The 18,626-nt window shown below is 34.9% G+C and overlaps 1 protein-coding gene across 6 annotated transcripts in view; it reads left to right on the forward strand.

The window, feature by feature from the left end:
* Nucleotides 1-18,626, forward strand: part of LOC105202153 (heparan-alpha-glucosaminide N-acetyltransferase) — an 84,032-nt gene that overhangs the window by 10,207 nt on the left and 55,199 nt on the right. The window lies entirely within an intron of this gene.

Here is an 18,626-nt window from a genome sequence, read left to right on the forward strand (position 1 = left end):
TTATAGTTTTTTTTACTAATTTTGCAAATGCAGAATATTGCAAATGCAGAAATTTCCAGCATCTGGAATAACTTTTCTGTTATTTGTTTAAATAAAATGCAATTAGAAAATATATATCAATATAATACAATAATTAAAATAAATATAAAAAAATTTTTATTAAAAAAACAATTAAAAAATATTGTTTATTCATTGGGCTGTAGATCGAAATTTCTTCATATATGGACCTATTTCATTTATTGGTATAAATATTTCTTAACAATACTATGATGCACACAACACCACTGGACCGCATGCCTTTTTTTAGACGTCTTAGAGTCAACATTTGAAGGATGTCTGCAGACGTCTATGCAAAGTCGATTTGCAGTCAACTTTGAAAGCCTGACTTGGATGAGTCGACTTACAGTCGATATATGGACGATTGTATTCTTAGGGAATATAGAGATTCAGCGGAAAATTTAGTAACGTCGCCCGAACTTAGTTTGCTAAATGCGGATGAATAATTATGGATGAGTTAAATTAATATATTATTATACGCGAATATTCTGCTTTGGCTCTTTATTGCCACTACTTTATTAAAAAATGATGATATTGCAATGTTTCCGGAATAGGTATTACTGGCATATGCCATGCGATGTTGCAGGCATATTGTTAATTTATGTTTCTGCAATGTCTCCGTAATATTGCATTGCAATCTGCAACATTGCAACGTTGCTGCAATGTTGCTGGAATTTTCTATGCTGTATGGGTATGCGCGCATTTTTGTTATCTGAGCTGTCACATTTTCCTTCCTATAGCTGTTTCTGCCTTTATTTATACCGTTTTTTTCCTCTAACCTAATCTCCTAACAACACTCTTTCTTTTTGCCCTTTTCGTTTTTCTTACCTTAATTTCTTGTTTAATTCCTATTTTACCGGCCCTCCCAGATTCTTCCGCCTCATTGTTCATCCTAACCTATTCCTGTTCCTTTCATTTATATCTTTCAATATCTCCGCAAATCCTTTTCTCCTACATCTGCCTCCAATTACCCGTCTTCTCTACCTTCCTACCTCTCTAATCCATACCTCTTTATTTAATACTTCCTAATGTACTACAACACTCATACTCACAATCAGCCTCACTCTATCTCCATCCGCATCCACACGCCATCGCACGACCTAACCAAGTCCCAATATCTAAATTAATAATAAAGTTAATTAATTTTTTTTCTTAACTTTCACTTTCATTCCCCGAAAGAACAAGGACATTGGGTAATGTCCCTTGATCAATACAGCACAGAAAATTCCAGCAACATTGCAGATTGCAATGCAATATTACGGAAACATTGCAGAAACATAAATTAACAATATGCCTGCAACATCGCATGGCATATGCCAGTAATATTCCGGAAACATGGCAATATCATAATTTTTTTATAAAGTAGTGGCGATAAAGAGCCAAAGCAGAATATTCGCGTATAATAATATATTAATTTAACTCATCCATAATTATTCATCCGCATTTAGCAAACTAAGGTCGGGCGACGTTACTAAATTTTCCGCTGAATCTCTACATTCCCTAAGAATACAACCGTCCATATATCGACTGTAAGTCGACTCATCCAAGTCAGGCTTTCAAAGTTGATTGCAAATCGACTTTGCATAGACGTCTGCAGACATTCTTCAAATGTTGACTCTAAGACGTCTAGAAAAAGGCATGCGGTCCCGTGGTGCTATGTGCATCATAGTATTGTTAAGAAACATAAATATTTATATTAATAGATGAAATAGGTCCATATATGAAGAAACCTCGATCTACAGCCCAATGAACAAACAATATTTTTTAATTATTTTTTTAATAAACATTTTTTTATATTTAATTTAATTATTGTATTATATTGATATATATTTTCTAATTGCATCTTATTTAAACAAATAACAGAAAAGTTATTCCAGATGTTATTCTGCATTTGCAAAATTAGTAAAAAAATCTATAATTATATATTTTGTTTATATAAATATTGTGCTTTAATTATACATATTTCATTTTTTCGATAACGTATATTGACCTGATCTACCAGTTATATATACACATATCAGCATAAGGTGTTCACAGGTCATCATGAGGAATCAGTTCGCAGCGATCACGGAGGTCAAGTAACGTTCACCGGAGTCGCGAATTGGATGGGTGACTGCTTGGAAATTTCCGAAATAATATTCCCGAGATTTTTTTGCAAAAAATGTTTTTTAAAATGTTACACAAATATTGTTTTGTTTATTGGAATTATGTAATGTAATAATATTTATGTGAATATTTTGGAAAAATGGGATGTTTCAATGCAATATTTCAAAAAGCGGACATCTTAATGTTGCTGCAATCTTCTAGTAATGTTGCAGCAATGTTTTGCAATCAAAATGCAATATTACAATATTTCAATAAAATCATTCTGCAATGTTCCTGCAATCTCTCTGTGCTGTATGGGTATTATTTTATTTTTAAGTTCATTTCTTCTATAAGATACCGAAATTACCAAGAATATTAAGGATACTGAAAATATCGAAATTAATCGAAAAGATAGTGACGTTGCGTTAATAAGACATAATAGAAACGTCATTTGACATTACCTTGTTCTTTAGGATTAAATAGTGCAACAATATTTTGCAACAATATCACTGGAATATTTCAATGTTATTATCAACGTGTAATATTTTAGCAATATTTATGTGATATTTCACAGTAATATGTAATATTTTTGCGATATTGCAACATTACTATAATATCACTGCAATATTACGTGCTATGTGGGATATTTATTAATAAAATTTTTCTTCATCCATAATTTATATAAAAATAACTTGAATAATAATTATAATTTTGACATCACTTTTAATAAAATATAATTATGCTCAAACTATATACATTATTTCGCAAAGTGTGTACAGAATTTATTATCACAACATTATGTATCCAAATTAACATTTCTTGCGTAATAATTATATTAGAACATTAATACAATAAATATTAAAAAAATCAAATATGCTATATTTTTGCATCAAAAGCATAGAGATTTATTTATTATTTTAATGTCAGTTTTATTTTAAAAAATTGTATTTATTACATGGTATATTATTATATATTTTATTGTATATTTTATTATGTATTGTATCTTATTATAAAAATTAAAATCATATACAGGGTGATTCAGAACAGCCCATGTGTCTCTGTGTGCAGACGTGTTCTTGGATAAATTCTGAGACGATTTTTCCTATACAAACATTTTGTCCGATGCTTTTTGAATTATAAGAGGATAAAGCGAATTAGGGGCCGAGTAGACATGGTAAACAAAGACGGCGCAACTCAGCGGGCGTTTACGCGTTATAAATATTTATTATAATATATATATTATAATATATGTGTGTGTGTATGTGTGTGCGTGTGCGTGTGTGTGTGTACACAAATATATATATATATATATATATATATATATATATATATATATATCCCACATAGCACGTAATATTTCTGTGATATCACAGAATCATTGCAATATCACAGAAATATTACATATTATTGTGAAATATCACAGAAATATTACTGTGATATTACACAGTGATAATGACATTGAAATATTCCACTGATATCACAGAAATATCACAAAAATATTACTGTGATATTACACAGTGATAATAACATTAAAATATTCCAATGATATCATTGCAATATATTGTTGCAATATTTAATTCCAAAGAACAAGGTAATGTCAAATGACGTTTTTATTATGTCTTATTAATGCAACGTCACTATCTCTTTGATTAATTTCGATATTTTTAGTATCCTTAATATTCTTGGTAATTTCGGTATCCTATAGAAGAAATCAAGTTACAAATAAAATAATTATGTTTTTGCCCTTTCGTGGAATAAAAGTGAAAGTTAAGAAAAAAAATTAATTAACTTTATTATTAGTTTAGATATTTACTTAGTTTATCCCTTAAACTGTATATATGTATATACTATAATGTACGTTCTTCTATGTAATCTATCAATTTAATTATTGCTTTACAACTCGATCAATAATGATTTTATTAAAAAATTACAGAAAAACCTTTGTATTTGTCTTATTGCCATTTATAATTTTTACAGGAGCACAAAAATCGATTTTAATTTTTAAAAATTTTTATCATAAGGTATTTAAAAAAAAAATGTTTACAAAAAGTTTTGTTAATACACATTTAATATTCACTTGGCAATAAATATTTCAAAATATATTTAGAAGTTTTTGAAAAAAATATACATTTTTACGTCGTTTAATATTTACTGCTCGGTACATTATTTTGTGAAATAGTTTATTCATTAATTTTGATTAGACTATTAAACACTACAGTAAAAGGTTTTTCAAGTTTTTAAAATATTAAATTTCCAACAAATTTTTCTTTAGATTTCATTTTTTTTTCAACTCTATTAAAAAATATGATTATACATATTCTATCATTAATTAGGTATTTTATAATGTTCATTAATTATATGTATGTATATAATGTTGCGGCTCGGTCACCGACCGTCACAACATACGACGAAACAAGTGAGCGCATGCACAGCCGCTATGCGATCCCGCCGTGTGTATAAAACTCCACGTAAACAAGTGAGTGCTGGCACCACCGCTAGGTGGCCGCGCCGCTGGAGACCTTCTCGTGAGTCAAGTGCAGCCACAGGTGTTATATCTAGATGCCACTGCGGCCGACCGAGCCGACTCACCACGAATCACTAGCTCACACTTCAGTGAGATTTTAAAGAAAATCGTTGCTTGTTGTAATTTGAAAACGAATACTCGTTCTAATTTTTTTCCCAATGTGACGTCCCTTGAAAAAAAAGTTGATAAACTTGTTTTAATGAACTGATTTCTGATCAGTAACGGATTATATTTTGTCAGTTAACTGATAAAACATCATCAGTTACTGATCAGTAATCAGTTTATTGAAACAAGTTTATCAACTTTTTTTTCAAGGGGTACGTGTGGAACGCTGTTTTATATTTTTACATGTAAATAAAATTTATATTTTTACATGTAAATAATATTTTGTATTGTTATTTAATCTTGAACATAAATTAAAATTATAATTCAAATTGAATTTTTTTAACAAAAATGAAAAAGGATACAAGAGATTTTTTTTTGTAAATTAAACATTTATTACGTTTACATTATTGTATTGTTTTAATAAATATAATTATTTTTTTCTATGTCTAATATATATTACATATAACAATATGAAAATAATATTAAGAATAACAATAAAAATAAAATAAAGCAAAATAATTTATTTATTTAATTTCTTGCAATATTATTTAAATATCACATAAACATCACAGAAATATTTTGAAATATGACAGTAATATTACTATGAAATATCACAGTAATATTATAGTGATGCGTTTTCGCGGACATTTTGATATTACTGTGATATCACAGTAATATTTCGTGATATTTCTGCAATATTTCATTTGTAATATTGCAATGTAAAAGTGATATTGCTGTGATATCACTGCAATATTACGTGCTATGTGGGATATATACGAGGTGTGATCAAAAAGTAAGGTGACTTTTCATTTTTATAATAAAATATTCATTTATTCATCCAAAATTATGTTATCCCCTTCAAAATAATCCCCCTCTGATACAATGCATTTGTGCCAGCGCTTTTTCCAGTCGTCAAAACATTTCTGAAATGCACTTTTGGGTATTGCCTTGAGCTCCTCCAGCGATGCAGCCTTAATCTCCTCAATCGTCGCAAATTTTTGTCCTTTCATAGGCCTTTTCAATTTTGGGAAGAGGAAAATGTTTCGTCACCAGTTATAACCCTTTTGAGCAGATTAGGATCATCATTGACGTCGTTCAACATGTCTTGGGCGATGTTCATGCGACGCTGCTTTTGATCAAAATTAAGCAGTTTTGGAACAAATTTCGCTGACACACGTGTCATACCCAAAACATCCGTTAAAATTGATTGGCATGAGCCAAACGATATGTTAAGATCATCAGCTATTTCTCTAATCGTGATTCGACGATTTTTCAACACAATTTCTTTCACTTCCTGAACATTTTCGTCGGTTTTTGCGTGCTGGGGCGTCCAGAGCGAGGTTCATCGTTAACATTTTCTCGGCCCTCTTGGAATAACTTATACCATTTATAAACATTTTTTTTACTCAAAATTGACTCACCGTACGTCACTGTCAACATTTCAAGAGTTTTTGAACACTTAATACCATTTTTTACACAAAAATTAATACAAACTCTCTGCTCCATTATTTTCAACAGTAAAAAATCGTCGAGCACGCAAACACAAGTCTAACCTTTATGCCTCTCACATAAAAACAACACATGCTATATAGTCAAAACTGTGAACATATGATCGTGACGAGTGTACCAACACAACAAAAAAAAAAAAATTTTGAAATTAGAATGTACACCCAAGGACTTTGATTCTGTCCATGGGGAAATTTTCCAAACTGAGAAGTCACCATTTTCTACATACTCGCAGTTCATGATTAACGAAACAACTAGAGCTTATTGGTTGTTACGGTAATCATAAACTGGAAGTATGTAGAAAGATAGCGACTTTTCAGTTTGAAAAATTTTTCCATGGACAGAATCAAAATCCTTGGGTGTACAGAGCGCGCGAAATTCAAAAAGTCACCTTACTTTTTGATCACACCTCGTGTATATATATATATATATATATATATATATATATATATATATATATACAGGGTCTGTCCCAGACAAATGTATAAAGATTATCACGATGAGGTAGAAGGGATCGAGATAAATGAAAAAGTCTAATACCATTTTGCGATATTTGCAATAATTTTTTATTTATAAAATATTAAGGTCAGCCGAATAAGAGCGCGCGGAGAGACAAGCGGTCGCTCGTCTGAGCCGTAGGACCGCCCACTGCGGCTCGATTGTAGGCGACGGTAAGTGGCGCGAGGCGAGAGAAAGGATAGCTTGGCACCGCACCGTGTCGAGCCGGGCGGTCTTACGGCTCAGGCGACCAACTGTTTGCCTCTCCGCATGCTCTTATTCGGCTGACTTTAATATTTTATTACACGAAAATTATTGCAATTATCACAAACTGTTATTAGACTTTTTGATTTATCTTGATCTCTTCTACCTTATCGTAGTAATATTTATACTTTGGTCTGGGACACCCTGTATATACAGGGTGTCAGGTAACTACCGCCCGTAGTTTCGTGAATTGATAGATCAAGTAAAACTGAGCAGAAAAGTCCTTTACCATTTTTTAATATTTGCCAAAGTTAACAAAAAAAATAATTAATAAAGTCTGCGAATAAGCGCGTATCACCACGCGCAAGGACCGCCCGCCGGTCGCCGAGACGTAGGCTGTCGGCGCCGCGCGGTGAGGAGGAAAAAGCAGCAGTAGTTCGGCCTGCGAGCGGCGCGGCAAGGAGGGAGAAGTAGCAATGGGTACTCGCGAGCGGCTAGCGGTGCTAGATCGTCGCTCTGAGCTGCTCGTTCCCTCGTTTTCTTATGAAAATGGAATTTTTTAACACAATATCTAAATATGGAAATGTATCTTTTTTCATTACAAATGTGTGTATACACACATACATGCATGAACAACGCGTGACAGATACGCGCGATTTAAGAAGTAATAAGAAAAGATACATTTCCATATTTAGATATTGTATTAAAAAATTTCATTTTTATAAGAAAACGAGGGAACGAGCAGCTCACAGCGACGATTTAGCACCGCTCGCCGCTCGCGAGTACCCATTGCTACTTCTCCCTCCTTGCCGCGCCGCTCGCAGGCCGAACTACTGCTGCTTTTTCCTTCTCACCGCACAGCGCCGCGCCTACAGCCGCGGCTGCCTATGCTTGGCGACCGGCGGGCGGTCCTTCCGCGCGGTGATACGCGCTTATTCGCAGGCTTTATTAATTTTTTTTTTCGTTAACTATGGCAAATATTAAAAAATGATAAAGGACTTTTCTGCTCAGTTTTACTTGATCTATCAATCCATGAAACCACGGGCGGTAGTTACCTAACACCCTGTATATACATATACAGGGTGTTCATTAATGGTTGTCCCCACATATTACCATAGGAGTTGACTTACCAACTTGCACTTGTAGTTCACTAAACGCTCCATAGATGTCAGATGCTCGGTTACAGGATCTAAAGTCACTAGATTTATAAAGTACCGCAATCATTCCGCCATTTTGGTTCCAACATGCGACACATTTAAAACGTGCATATGTATATAAATGTATTTAAATAAGAAAGATCATAAATTATATAAATTAATTTTATTTACAATGGTTCTTATTCACATATAATTTTATTGCAACGCTTTTACTACTGTATGTGTTCAATATGCGTTAATATTATATATGCGTATGCTATATGCGTTAATATTAATATGATGGCACAAAGCCTGTACGACAATTATTTAAAAACATTTCAATAAAGTCTGAAAGTTTTAATTTATTCGAAATTAGGCATGTTTTTAAACGTTTAATATCGTTATATTTGTCAGAGTACAACAATAACACAACAGATCTAACGCATCTTACGGTGTCTCACGGTAAATAATTGCACTTAATGTGTAGATACATACCATTTGTTTTCTGTTCCTGAACTCTCTAAATAAGTGTACACTTAAAATGAAATAGATAGATGTTTCAAAGTTAGCGAAAGCAAGAAGGAACGTTCCAGTGCAGTCTAGTGCAGGAATAGAAAACAAGCTTATACATTGGCTGTGTTCCGATATAACTGCCAGTACTGGCAGTGGTGAAAAATCCGTTCCGTTATTGGTACGCAGCGCACTGCGACAGCATCTAGTAACATCAATGACGTCATGAATGGTAGCCATATTGCCACTGTGACTACTGCAGCTTCCAAGGTGAGGTATGTAGCTACAGTGCAATATGGCTACTATGCTGTTCCGAAATACGATGCTATAGCAGTGCTGGCAGTAATGCAGTAATATTGGAACAGTTGTGACAGTGTACTGTCATGACGTCACATTTATTGCACTGCCAGTAAAAACGGAACACAGCCATTATGAAAGTGTGCACTCTTTACACTTTCCGACGCCAGTTTGGCTCTAAATCCTTATGCATTGATAGCGTTTTTCATTGAAAAAACTAGTGCGCACTGAGTGTGCACTCGCCGCTGGCAATTGGACATTTCGGTTCGCGCGATGACGGTGCCAACGGAAACGCCCAATTACCTGCAACAAGTGCACATTCAGTGCGCACTAGTTTTCCCAATGAAAAACGCTATGAGTCTTATGAATTGCGGTACTTTATTAATCTAGTGACTTTAACAGGATCGAGTTACACGTACACCCAAGGACTTTGATTCTGTCCATGGGGAAATTTTCCAAACTGAGAAATCGCTATCTTTCTACATACTTACAGTTCATGATTAACGTAACGACCAATAAACTCTAGTCGTTACGTTAATCATGAACTGTAAGTATGTAGAAAGTGGTGACTTCTCAGGAAAATTTCCCCATGAACAGAATCAAAATCTTTGGGTGTATAGGCCCCTGGTGAAAATTTTGCTCAGATTTTTTTTTTATTATTTTTCGGAATATCTGTCTAATTTTTTATGATACGTTATAAAATCTAAAAAGTTAAAAAAATATTTTTTAAAAATTGTGAAGTGAGAAATCTCAGAATTTTTCAGAATTCAAATGTATGAAAAGTTCTAAGAAAAAATGTAAATTTTTTAAGTATTTCTAACTGTAAGTATTTCCAAAAAATGTTCCAATTTGTATAAAAATTTTATGAGAAAAATTTTAAGGCTCCTGACTCCTCAGCCGAGAACTCCGCATTGACGGTAGCGACATTCCGTCGCAGACAAAATTAGAATTGACGATGAAATGTTATCGTGCATGTCATTTTGTTGTTATGTGTTTCATTGTGAAAATATGACTTGTCTCGTATTTACCAAATTCGTAAAAATGGACCGCAAATAAAATTTCTTTGAATTTTATACATAAAAGTACATTTTTTCACTCCTTTCAATAGCTATCCGTGTGTTTTCCTGTCTAAATAGGCGTCACTTTACGTGCTTTATACGACTATTTACTGACTGCTAAGCGAAAAAAGGATAATCGTTACCGATATTTAGAAGTGTTTTAAAGCCATCTGATTAATCTGTTTTATCCAAATTGGCTTTATTTACAAATGGCATGTTTAACAAAATTATGTGATGTGTGTTTTTCTATTTCAATAGCTTCACTTTGCATGCTTTTTACAACTATTTACTGACTGTTAGGCAGAAAAAGTTATAGTCGTGACTGATATTTAGAAGTGTTTTAACGCCATCTTCTTATTCTGTTTTATCGAAATTGGTTTTATTTACAAATGGCATGTTTGACAAAATTACGTGTCATTTCATGCAATTTCTCGCTTCTGACGTCACGACTTCAATATAGCCGCGGCGAGTACTCAGGAGCCTTAACCAGGGAGATTTCGAAAAAAATATGATAAAATATGAACAATTTCTCATAATTATGAAATTGTTCTGAGAAGTTATAAATTTTTTATTTGTCGTTGGAAAAAATGTAAGAAAGCATTAGACAATCTGAAGAATTTTACATAATTTCACATGCGAGCATTCTGAGAAATTATGAAATTTCTTATTTTATATTTCTTAGGAAAAGTGTGTTTCACCAAGACATAAAATATAATGTCTCGATCAGAACAATTCTGTAATAAATTATGAAATGTTTTCAGATTATCTAAGGCTCAATGCACATAGGATGCGTCAACGCGTTACGCGTGACAAAGAGCCAATCATTCTTTTGTTTTCTTATTTCTTGTCATAAAAGCTCAAAATGATTGGCTACCTTGCCACGCGTAACGCGTTGATGCGTCCTGTGTGCATTGAGTCTAATATTTTTTCACACTTTTCCCAAGAAATATGAAATAAGAAATTTCATAATTTCTCATAATGTTTGCATGTGAAATTATATAAAATTCTTCAGATTGTTTAATGTTTTCTTACATTTTTTCCAACAAGAAATAAAAAATTTATAACTTCTCAGAACGATTTCATAATTATGAAAAATTTTTCATATTTTATCATATCTTTTTCGAAATGTCCCTGGTTAAAATTTGTCTCATAAAATTTTTATACGAATTGGAACATTTTTCGGAAATACTTACAATTAGAAATACTTAAAAAGTCTACATCTTCTCTTTTAGAACTTTTCATACATTTGAATTCTAAAATATTCCGAGATTTCTCATTTCAAAATTTTTTAAAAATACTTTTTTTACTTTTTAAATTTTATAACGTTTCATAAAAAATTATACAGATGTTGTAACAAACCGCCTTTCCGCACCCCCCTCGGACCGTCCACCGTTCCAGGCTGTCCGACCGAACAACCGCCGGACAGCGAAAACACGGCGCACAGCGCCAATAAGAATTATAACCCGGCGTAGCGCGCGTATACACCTCCGTGAAGTTGGCACCCGACTTTTACGAAATCGAATTTCAAAGTGTGTTTCTTGTAGGATTTTGTCTGTAGATGATTGTAGTGAACATTATTTTGTTTGTAGTTAAAAAATAAATATGTTATCGGTTTTTAAAAAACAGTAAAAAATTATTTAATAGCTACAGCTCAAATGGCATCAAATTTCAATCTGAAATTGTTTGTAGTTGTTTGTAGTTTATGAATTTTTGTTTATAGTTTAAAAATAAGTATGTTTTTGATTCTTTTAAACCAGTTATAAATTATTATATAACAATAACTTGAATGGTATTATACTTTTATATAAAATTGTTTGTAGAAATTGTTTGCAATTCAAGAATTTTTTCATAGGTTAAAAGTAAGCATGCTTAAAAACAGAAATTGTGATGACATTTGTGCTGCAGTTAAAAATTAATCCTTAAATGTTTTTTAAAAATCAATAATATACTTATCTTTAATTATAAAATAAATTTTGAACTACAAACAATATTAGATTGAAGTCTGATGCCATTTAAACTGTAGCTATTAAATAATTTTTTATTGTTTTTTAAAAACCGATAACATATTTATTTTTCAACTGCAAACAAAAATTCTTGAACTACAACCAACTACGAACAAAAATTCTTACACTACAAACAACTACAAACGATTTTTAATGACGACATGATGTAATTTTTTTTTATTGTTATTTAATACCTAGTTGTTATTTAAAAGTTAATTATAAACATATTTTTTAACAACAAACAAAAATTTTGATACTACAAACAACTACAAACAATTTTATATAGAAGTAGGGTGCCATTTGTGCTGTAGTTATAAAATAATTCTCAACTGTTTTTTAAAAATTAATAACGTTCTTATTTTTAAACTATAAACAAAAATTCTTGAACTACAAACAACTACAAACGATTTCAGATTGAAATCTGATGCCATTTGAGCTGTAGCTATTAAATAATTTTTTACTGTTTTTTGAAAACCGATAACATATTTATTTTTTAACTACAAACAAAATAATATTTACTACAATCATTTACAGACAAAATCCTACAAGAAACACACTTTAAAATCTGATTTTGTAAAAGTCGGGTGCCAACTTCACGGAGGTCGCGTATACGCATCCGCGCGTCGACAGATCTCCGCGCGTACGCGCTCGACCGGAGTGGCGGCCGCTGGACCGATCTCGAGCAGCAAGGATCCCCCCACCGATACCGTACCATTCCGTACACCCGCACCGTCCCTGTCCTTGAGACTCGAGTATATAAGCGCCGACGCTCCTACAGTCGAGGCTTCTTCTCCATCCGATCTCCAGTCCGAAAACGAAATCTATCCTGAGCGCTCAACGGAGTTAAATGCCTTTGCTTCAGTCAAGCGATCTTGACACGAGCCATCCGCTTTCTAGACCGCCGGTTCACGGGCTCAAGTCTATCTTGGGCTCCACCAGGAGATCCTGGTAGTCGGCACCTTCCCGATCCGCCGTCCTGTCTCAGTATCGACTCACGACTCGGGGTGTGGAGTTCCGCGCCTCCACCAAGAGATCTTGGCGTGAGTCGATCACCACCGCCGAACATCGCGGTATTAACCGCAGCGCGTAGCGATCGGGCCGAAGTACAGCTGTACCGCGCGCGCGCCGTCTCCGGCCGTGGCCACGGCTTTCGGCAAGGCCACGGCACCACCGCGTCAACAGGGATTCCGAATTCCGAGAAACTCGGCTCGGAATCCCGCGCACCTGTAAATAAACACCGTTTGTAAGATACCGCGTTTAAATCCGACCGTTCCGAATCTCGCGTATACGTACCGTCTTTCCGTCCGCGCGTTCTGATTTCCGTTTGTCCGTCCGCGCGTAAACTCTAAGCTTTGTTACGTCCGTCCGAGCGTCACCGTCATTCGTCCGTCCGCGTTCCGTAGCCAGAACGCCACGCTCTTGTAATATACCGACCATACGCGAAATAAAGACTCGCTTATTTTTCCACCATCATAAGTCTAGTTCTCTTGACGACCTCAATCCGCGTCCTCGTCCGCCGAACTCACGCCGCTCCGTGCGGAAAAGTCAGGTCGTTACAATGTTCCGAAAAATGATACAAAAAAAATCTGAGAAAAATTTTCACTAGGGACCTATATGTGTAACTCGATCCTATAATCGAGCATCTGAACTCTATGGAGCGTTTAGTAAATTACAAGTGCAAGTCGGTAAGTCAAATCCTACGGTAAAATGTGGGGACAACCATTAATGAACACCCTGTACCATATACGAGGTGTGTTCAAAAAGTATCGCGAATTTTGAATTTTTGCGGGTTACGTATATTCGAATTTCGATCTTTTTGTGGCGTTATGTTGGTACTCATGTCTCTCACTTATGCCGACAAGCTCGGCCATTTTGAATGTTCACTTAATTGTTGACAGCTGCTTTGCTTGCACGTGTTTTGGATCGTCTTCGATTTTTACCTATTCAAAAAAATGGATCAAAGAACCTGTATCAAATTTTGTGTGAAAAACGAAATTAAGTGCGCGGATGCATTCCGAATGTTGACTGTGGCATACGGAGAAGCTACCTTGGACCGAAGCAACGTTTATCGGTGGTACAAAATGTTCTCAGAAGGCCGAGAAGATGTGAACGACGAAGAGCGTGCCGGACGCCCGAGCACTTCAACAACAGACGAAAAAATTAATGAAGTGGAGAAAATGGTATTGGCCAATCGTCGAATCACCGTTAGAGAAGTTGCTGAGGACCTAAACATATCGATTGGCTCGTGCCATTCGATTTTTATCAATGATTTGGGCATGAGACTGGTCGCCGCGAAATTCGTACCAAAATTGCTCAATTGCGACCAAAAACAGCATCGCATGAACATTGCTAATGAGATGTTGGACTCTGTCCGCGACGACCCAAATTTGCTCCAGAGGATCATAACTGGTGACGAATCGTGGGTTTATGGTTATGACGTGGAAACCAAAGCTCAATCATCTCAATGGAAGCTGCCGCACGAACCAAGACCGAAAAAAGCGCGCCAAGTTCGGTCGAATGTGAAAGTTTTGCTGACAGTTTTCTTCGATTGCAGGGGCGTGGTGCATCATGAGTTCTTGCCACAGGGTAGAACGGTCAATAAGGAATATTACCTGCAAGTTATGCGCAATTTGCGCGAAGCAATCCGCCAGAAACGCCCGGATTTGTGGAAGAACAAAAATTGGCTTTTGCACCACGATAACGCCCCTGCTCACACATCGTTGCTTGTGCGCGACTTTTTGGCCAAAAACAACACACTAATGATGCCGCAGCCACCGTATTCCCCAGATCTGGCCCCCTGTGACTTTTTCTTGTTCCCTAAATTGAAGAGGCCCATGAAAGGACGACGTTACGCTACGCTTGACGAGATAAAGACGGCATCGAAGGAGGAGCTGAACAAGATAAAAAAAAATGATTTTTTGAAGTGCTTCGAAGATTGGAAAAACCGTTGGCACAAGTGTATAATATCTCATGGGGATTACTTTGAAGGGGACAAAATAGATATTCATGAATAAATAAATAATTTTTGAAAAAACACAAAATTCGCGATACTTTTTGAACACACCTCGTACAGGGTGATTTAGGTCGCTCGGACCATGCAGATTTTGCACGTACGTATTCCTCCTGAAAAATTGAGTCGAAAATGTTAATAGCAAAATGTTGAGGGGTCAATAGTTTTTAAACGATGAGCGTTTGAAAGTATCCAACCACAGGGCGTGATGTTGGCGCCGTTAAGGGCGGCGCAACCAAACGGCCGGCCGGCGCTTTGACGGACATCGTTAAACGGCACGGTGCCAATCTTCAAGTATTGTAAAGGTTTCATGAAATCTCTATTAACATCTTGCGTTTAGTTTAATTAACAAGAAGTAATGTCAATTGCAAACTCGTTAAAACATCAATTATCTGAATAAAAAAAAAGTGTGTTTTTAAAATACATTTTATGTGTAAACAAATAAATTGATAAATAAAATCAATATTAATTATGTTATCTTATCAAATAATATTAAAAACTTTCTAAACATTTCCAAAACTTTTTTGTCAAAAGTTTTATAAAAAACAATATTGAAAAACATTTACATTTAAAATTCGCGTATAATACACTTAACAGCAAAATTAAAAGATCATCTATTTCCACTCCAAAAAATAGGCGTAATTCAAGAGAGTGTAACTATGTCAAAAATGATTGTAACAAAAATGTTAAAGAAAGCATTTTGGAGCTTAAAATCTCTAATTTTGAGATTAATAAGTCATTAAACGATTTACAGATTGTTTACGAAGTTACGCGGATTCAAATGGGGATGGGTCAAATCTCTAAATTTTTAACAAATTTTGCAAAGCTCCACGACATGAAATAAAAATTGCACGCAAATGTGGTTTACAGCATTCAAAAGCGTAAATCTTAACCTTCAATTTGCTTACTTGTTGAGCGTTGTACAATTTTTTTCACTGAGTTATGCAACACTGAAGCAAAAATGGCCTTTCTTGCATCAATGTTGAATAATTCAGTGAATAAAAATCGTAAAACACTCAAGTGCGCAAATTAAAGACAAAGATTCACGCTTTTGAATGCTGTAAACCGCATTTTTGGGGAATTTTCATTTCACGCCGTGGAGCTTTGCAAATTTCATAAAAAGAATCCGACAAATGTTAAAATCTTGTAAAAATTTTGCCAAGTTGCACAGCGTGAAATAAAGGTCGCAAACAAATGCAATTTACAGCATTCGAAAGTATGAATTTTTAATTTGCATGTTTGTTGACTGAATTTGTAAAAAATTTAGAGATTTGACCCATTTCTATTTGAATCCGCGTAACTTCGTAAACAATCTGTAAATCGTTTAATAACTTATCAATCTCAAAATTAGAGATTTGAAGCTCCAAAAGCTTTCTTTAACATTTTTTTACGATCATTTTTGACAAAGTTACACTCTCTTGAATTACACCAAATTTTTCAGAGTCGGAATAGATGATCCTTTAATTTTGCTGTCGAGTGTATTATACTCTCACTGGCGCGTCTACTTTGGCGCGATGCTCAACCGAGCCTCTTGATGCAAATTTCAAATGTAAATTTTTTCCAACATTGTTTCTGATAAAACTTTTGACAAAAAAGTTTTGGAAATGTTTGGAAAGTTTTTAATATTATTTGATAACATAATTATCAGATAACATAATTAATATTGATTTTATTTATCAATTTATTTGTTTACATATAAAATGTATTTTAAAAACACACATTTTTTTATTCAGATAATTGATGTTTTACCGAGTTTGCAATTGACATTACTTTTTGTCAATTAAACTGAATGCAAGATGTTAATAGAGATTTCATGGAACCTTTACAATACTTGAAGTTTGGCACCGTGCCGTTTAACGGTGCCCGTCAAAGCGCTCGGCCGGCGGCCGTTTGGTTGCGCCGCCCTTAACGGCGGCAACATCACGCTCTGTGGTTGGATACTTTCAAACGCTCACCGTTTAAAAACTATTGACCCCTCAACATTTTGCTATTAACATTTTTGACTCAATTTTTCATGAAAAATACGTACACCCAAGGACTTTGATTCTGTCCATGGAGAAATTTTCCAAACTAAAAAGTCACCACTTTCTACATACTCGCAGTTTATGATTAATGAAACGACTAGAGCTTATTGGTCGTTACGTTAATTATGAACTGTAAATATGTAGAAAGATAGCGACTTCTCAGTTTGAAAAATTTCCTCATGGACAGAATCAAAGTCCTTGGGTGTACGTGGAAAATATCCCGAGCAACCTAAATCACCCTGTATATATATTACGAGGATAAGTCAAAAATTATCTGCACTTTTGCTAGAACACGTCTTTAAGTTTGTCAGACTGCGTTCCGAGCAGGTAGGCTTTAAGTTGGGGTCTCGTGATCAAAGCTGGACCTTGATCGCGTTAGTTTGTTTGCCGCTACAAGCGTATAAACATGGCTGCTCCACTAGAAATTTGCATCAAGGAGGAACAGAGAGCTGTGATACAATTTCTTTAGTCGGAAGGTACTGAAATCCATCGGAGGCTTTCAACACAATGCGGGAACAGTGATTTACCACGCAGAAAAGTATATGAATGAATCGAAAAGTTTAAAAATGGACGCACAAGTGTGACACACAAAGAGGAAGCAGGACGCCCGTCAACTCCCACCGACGAAAAAGTTCAGTAAGGTCAAGAGTTGATACTAGCAAACCGGCGTATTGTGTTAAAAGTCTCTGATAAATTTTAGCATTTTTCACTCTTTCCGATTAGAGAAATTGTATTACAGCCACGGATATCTATCTAACAACTAAATCGCTACCTTCGGCTAAATAGCTGTGTCCGGCAAGATATGCGAATTTGGCTATCTTATCCAACAAAAAAATGGCGTCTACGCGTAAATTAGGTTAGTGCGTATGTGTTTGACAGGTTTGACAACTGAGCCGGTTGACCGCTGAGCACCGTTGAGCATATTAATTGTGACTATCGAGTGTGTTTTTTCGATACCGTGCCATAATACCAAGTATGAGCGGCATTAGAGCGGCATTGGAGCGGCCATTTTGTTGTAGGTAACATAGCTGAAACCGAATATCCTTCCTGCCTCAATACTGTCATATGCTAATGCCACAGATTAGCGATCTAGTTTAGTATAGATATTTGTGATTACAGCTTTCTGTTTCTCCTTGGTGCAAATTTCGGTAATTGTGTACTATACGGGACCCAGGTTCAATCATATTGACCTTGACATATGTTATAGAGGGAAGAATACTGACCAACTTTTTCTTATAAATTAATTGACACTCTCCTACAAATTTTGAGATATACTTAGAGAAAGAAAAAACAATTTTTTTTTAATTATTTCAGAAAATATTTACTTTACAAAAAAACGTGTAAAACAAAAAATAAAGCTTGTGATAAGTTTTACAAATGAGGTTCTATACATATTTTACCTAACTCCAATACTTTAGAAGTTATAACCAAAAAACCATTTTAAAAAAACTCTGACAAATTGAAATTTTTACATGTTGTACAGAAAACACGTGGGCGGAAGAGGGGCTCCGCCCCTCCCCCTGCACTCCCCCGTATTTTTTCTAACCTAACTTACCCCGTCTCAGTCGGTCCACTAATGACGTGGTGGGTGCGAGAGAGGGTGGGCTAT

This window comes from Solenopsis invicta, chromosome 8 (genome assembly GCF_016802725.1).
Source record: "Solenopsis invicta isolate M01_SB chromosome 8, UNIL_Sinv_3.0, whole genome shotgun sequence".
NCBI lineage: Eukaryota > Metazoa > Arthropoda > Insecta > Hymenoptera > Formicidae > Solenopsis > Solenopsis invicta.